Genomic DNA, 6,002 nt, shown 5'->3' on the forward strand with positions numbered 1-6,002 from the left:
TTGTAAGTCTGCAGACCTCCCCCTGAGCGACTGGGGGTCATTTTTGATGATACGTTTTTATATGTTTATTTTATCTAACAAACAGAGCATCTCGAATAAACGAAGTGAAGTGTTCAAGTTCGTACAAATTATTTTTCACGAAATTTTACAAAATTGTCTCCGACTTATAAATAAATATAAACTTATATTTTGCCATAAATTGTATTGCTAAGAGCAGATGTCCTTGGACGTAAGGGAGAGTGGGGTGTGTTAATGCACAATTTGTTTGTATTGCTAAGAGCAGATGTCCTTGGACGTAAGGGAGAGTGGGGTGTGTTAATGCACAGTTTGCAAATTTCCTTAAGTTTACGATGTTCTTGCTAGAAACTCGACTAATTCAGTTATACATTTCACTGTTGGTTTATTCGCGTTTATCATTGCACATAGCGCGCTTTCAAGGACGCCATGGTAACGTTAAATGCATGTGTTGGTAGAACGTAACTGTAGCACGCACAAAATTCACGTATATTACGGATAACTAGGGAAACGTTATTAAATTCTACATTGAGGCAATACCTAAATATTAAAATCACAATCTACGTTAAATTCGTAGTTTACTTACAGTTTTACTAACTTGGAGAATTAATTGTTTAAAAAGTGTTCAAATGAGAAACACCTGAAGGACTTCAGCTCAAAATTCAAACAATATCATGTGTTTGTTTTGTAATCAATTGTTTAAACAGTTTTTACCACATGTGACTTTAAATGCTTTATTTATTGACTAATTCATACATTATTAATATGCATAAAAATACATATGACTACTGAAAACATATGGAAGCCTTCGTTTAGACAAACGGAAAATTGTAAAATGTTGGAAAAAGAAAAGACAAAATAAATTATAGTGGTAAAACCTCCTCAGCCAAAGAGTGGTAAAAATGACACAGCACGGCTTTGACCAATACAAAATCGCAAGAAAATAACGAACCCCAATTCGGTTTATTTCAGTCTATGAGGGTTGACTCCATGTATCTTTGAGCCAAGTCTCATTTCGACTTACGAAAATATATTCGATCTGCAGACAAAAATGTGCTTAGTATTTGACCTTTGACTCTATGATATTGGAACTGGGATCTAAATAATAGAAATATTAAAAAGTTACATGGGTTTAGAAACTTAAGTATGTACATTGTACCTGTCTTCCAAGTTTCAAAACTATCAACCGAGACATAATGGAGAAGTTTACAACTGTAATTGTTGAAAATATATATATATATGGAGAATACCATACGTCTACCTCCGTACATGTGAGAAATAATTTATTAAAATAGCTGTATAAACAAAAATTAAAAGCAAATTATATTTTGCAAGGGGTCTAATTGACTATTAGTTAATAACAACGTGTGAATTAAATACTGACAGATTACTTTTTAAGTTACTTGTATAATATAACTACATTTAGCAAAAAATGTTAGTTTTTAAAACGGTGAATAAATTTCGGTAAATTAACATTTATTAGAAAATCGTCCGGGTAAGTAAAGTTTATGAACCGTCTCTTTTCAGATGATACGTACTTCCTATGACGCGTTGATATACCACTACACACGACAGATTCAGGAATACAACAGCACACCACTGTGCACGCTCCGTCTGACACAGGCAGTGTATAGAGGTATTGCACTGACGTTAAAACAAGTCACGTGGCCTATAATTTACTCTGCCATATTGAACGTCAGGAACCTACTTTAATTTTAGATGAGAAATGCTACAGTTGTTTCCTAATATCGTGGCATGTAATGCTGTAAATAAACCCAGTAGTACACAAAAGGAAAGACAGATGAAGAAACTGAATAATCGTGCAGTTTAGATCCTTGTGTGTATAACTAAAGCCGACCATTACACCAGTGATAATATGCAAAGCTTTTGCAAATTTTTTATTGATATAAACTGCTAGAAAAGGATGTTTGAAGTCCAACATGGCAAGACTGAAAGAAACACAAAGTAATATGGGGAACTTAAAATGTTATTTCAATATCGTAAATGGATCACACTTTTCATTGGGAGATGTCAATAAAATATATTTATGTATATATACGTGGATTATCACGTGCCGGAAACGAAGGTCTCAAGAAAAGTAATATTAAAGGCTATATTTATAGAAACAAAACTAATACAGTGATTTATATATCATTAGAAGAAACTTACATCCAGGAAGTCACTTAAATTACCGATAAAACGATATTAAACGTCACTCGTTTTCGTAAGACACTACTGTGACAATTTTACTAACTTGTAGAATTAACTGTTTAAAAAGTTTTCAAATGAGAAACACCTGAAGGACTTCAGCTCAAAATTCAAACACTATTAATCATCGATATGCGTAGACTCAATAAACTTTATATTCAAAATCTTTCAAATGTTCTTATAAAATGGACCCCAGTTGCACAGCTGTTTGTATGGGGACTCACGCCGCTAAGAACTGAGTTTCGATACCTTCGGTTCGCATAACTGCCTATTGTGCAGCGTTGTGCTTAACTCAAACACACAAACCTTATGAAACAGTATATGTAAAGTTTACGTTAAATACGTCAATATCGCAAAGGTGCTTATTAATGCAAGCAGCTGTTTCATACGGTCTTTAGTTGAGTTAAAAGTAAGAAGTGGGTTTGATGGGTATATCAGTAAGCAACTACTGACAGCATCTCGCTTACTGCTAGCCTACTTCGTTGATTTTGAATAACAAAATTATATGCTTCTAAAGCATAGCTGCATGAGATATAAACATATCCACCCACCACAAATAACCAACCCTCGAATACCATGTGGAATTAGATAATGAATATTTTTGACATGAAAAGGTTGTGTGTCATCCCTGTTAGGGAAAAACATGAAAAAAAATTACAACCGCCAATAAAGTATAACCACCTCCTTTTCTGAAAACTGGCAATATTTTCTTATTTGCAGTTAAAATATAAATACCATAGTACATCTATGATCATCACATCAGCCATAACTCGTACATCAAGTGTTTAGCGAATTTCGTGTACCCGTAAATTGTGTTATTATGACTGCAAGTTATACGTTATGGAAACTCCTATTTAACAGTTTCAACGTATAAAATTGGATATAGACAGTGTTAATATGTCCAATATATAAAGAGATGAACTAGTGTTAGTCTTACGTGTTATGCCTAATTTGTAGGAATGGTGTCCAACGGGGATATATCAAGGGACGTATCATCTCTATGTTACTTTTATAAGAAGATTTTATTCTCCACAATTTTATATTGTGGAAAGATCATATTGTTAACATGGTTCTTTATCGAATACCTCTTTTTCATCGACAAATAAAGTTGAGCTTGTGTAATACGTAACCGTACACGAATATCACACAATTATCACGCTTGAAATCCGGTTCATATGTATGTCAAAAATAATCCTAATTTTGATTTTCTAACAGAAGTATCTAGATATTTGTAAAAACATGTTTTGATAAACAGTATGCCAGTCTCGCCTACGATTCATCTAACTGATCTATTAATAGTGTTATACATATAACATACTCTTCCCCTATTCTTTCAGCTGCATTAGACAAAGAGTTTAAATAAAAAGGCATTGATTTTTCCATGCAAAATATCTCACCCGACCATGTTTCCTCCAACTATTTCTGTAGTTAATAGTCCTAGTTTGCCGGTACATTACTAAGTCGTTCAACCTAAACAGAACATTCACAAACACGAAAACGTTTTGAGATCTTGATCAGCATCTCAACTGATACAGAGCTACATATCTTCAAGAATTAGAAGGAAGATTTAAGACACTAGTTAACACCATATTTTCCCTTTTCAAAGCAAAACTAAAACCGAAAAGTAAGTTGTAAGTCCTGTGTAAGATGTTATAATCAGTAAAGTAAGTATACGAGGGTAGATTTTGCAACCAGAGAATACTACAAAGATCAAATGAGATGTGGAGTCCACTTTTATTTTCTGAGGTGGAAACAATGAGATATATTTTCAAAGCAATTTATAATTCTCAAAGAAAGTACCAGTATTCGCTATGAAAAATCTCTTCTCTATATGATTAAATAGTATTTTAGACTAATACCTTTTTATATTTATATTATTTTACATATGTATATATATAAATATATATATATATATATAAATCATTATAGGCAATATTGACGTTGCTACGTGATAGTAACACCAAGGAAAAGATGTTGCAGAAAGAAAGCTCTTTTAAGGCCCAGACTAATGGTATTGACATTTACCATGTAAGTTCCAGTGTTCTAGTATCCTTAAAACAGTTTATAAATTTCAATAATTCAATTGTAGGTAGACCAAACTTATGATGGTTTGATTCGTTTTAAAGGAAAAATAATTAAATACATTAAAAATAAAAGAAGAAATTTGACTTACTGTGAATATTGTCTGAAGACAAATCTACTTAAGTAAACGTTTGATACAATTCCTTTTACATAAACATGACAAAACCCTCTGGTATATTCAACTGTAATCTCCCCAGGACTTTATTACGGCCTTGCGAACTCATTTCTCTGGCCATACGTTAGACGGTTAGACAACTTTCTGCGAACGCTGTTTCCGAGAAACGAGTTTCTGTAGTACAGGAAACTGTCCGAAAGAGGCACTTCCGTTCTCGCGAGGATCGCCTCTAACAGCACAAGTCGAGCAACTATCTTATCCGTGGCCGTGGATTCCAGATTAGGCCAGGCTACGTGCTCTTTGAGTCCACGTGGTAATATCCGGACTGGCATCAGAGTTTGTTTGGCGGTACGGAAGTCGCTGACACATCCTGTTTGTCTAACAAAAGGCGGAACTAGTACAGTTCTAAACTCCATAAAAAAAAAGGACCCAATGGGGAAGATCGAGCACCTTAGTCTCAGGACCGCTCCTTGAATGGTTAAAATAGTTGAGCCACGCCCTAAAACAACCTGTACAGCAAACGTGTTTTTATGAAGATAAATTTTAGCAGTTGTCTATTTTTTTATAACAGATTTCCTTTACTGTTACATGACTTTGTTGTTTTGTTTTATTTTAATTCAGGGCGACGATAGCAAAATAGATTGAGAAAATAAATTATGTGTGATGTTTGGCAACTGGTCACAAGGTAAACATAGGAGCATATGCTAAGAGTAAACTCTTTGGATTGTTTGAAAATCACTTTGCCTCGTTTTTGTTAAGAACAGCCTGGTTTAAAATAATATATAATCAAAATATTTTACGAGAAATACAAATTCTGAAGATATTAATTTCACATGGTTAGTAGCTTTCGTGTTATTTTAAATTATTATCTAAAGCAAACAGTTTGTTCTTGTTGCTGTAGTTTTGAAATGTCAATTGTTTGTTTACAAAAGTTCTATAACAGAAAGCTGCTTCGTTTCAATTTGTTGTTAAGCGCACCCAAGAGACGTCGGAAGAAACTGGCACGTGAGGCACGTTCCCAGATTTTATTTGACAATGCCCCGAATCACTGGTTGGTTCTTCATTTCGTTACCTGGCGATAATTTTTTGTTCAGAAAAAAAAAACACTGTTGAGGATATATCGTAGTTTATTCGTAAATTATGTGTAACAAATATTGTATGTTAATTATTTAGGTTTTTTCCTATGTTTTCTGTTGTTATTATTATTACTGGTAGTGCAGACATATTCACAATTTTCTTTTATATATATATATAAACTAAATCAATTCATTTATAAATATTCTCAATAGATGGCGTAAAACAATTCAACTACTGCAATGACACGTTCACTTCTTAAGTATCTTTAACGTGGATTTATCCAACATTTTGCGTTGTTTTCTCTGGGGCACTTTCTTAATGAGACATAAAAAATAAGCATGTTCCTTTTAAAAAATACATGATATAAGATATGTAGTCAACCCTTCTTTTTATGGTATGATGTTTTCTGGAGATTTATGCACATAAGTAGAAAGGAGATTCGACCGATCTGGCTATTTTTATTATGTACAAAATTGTGCTTATGTTACTACAGTGCAGCTACTTG

General features: G+C 33.3%; 1 protein-coding gene across 2 annotated transcripts in view; it reads right to left on the minus strand.

Moving 5' to 3' along the window:
* The window catches only part of LOC143225829 (ets DNA-binding protein pokkuri-like), a 39,928-nt gene extending 35,152 nt beyond the window's left edge, over positions 1–4,776 (minus strand). For both annotated transcript variants that reach the window (XM_076455900.1, XM_076455899.1), the window contains exon 1: positions 4,397–4,776. The gene's annotated coding sequence lies outside the window, so the exon portion shown is untranslated. The remainder of the gene's footprint in view (positions 1–4,396) is intronic.
* Between the last annotated feature and the right edge of the window lie 1,226 nt (positions 4,777–6,002).

The sequence above is a fragment of the Tachypleus tridentatus genome, chromosome 9, assembly GCF_004210375.1.
Source record: "Tachypleus tridentatus isolate NWPU-2018 chromosome 9, ASM421037v1, whole genome shotgun sequence".
Classification (NCBI taxonomy): domain Eukaryota; kingdom Metazoa; phylum Arthropoda; class Merostomata; order Xiphosura; family Limulidae; genus Tachypleus; species Tachypleus tridentatus.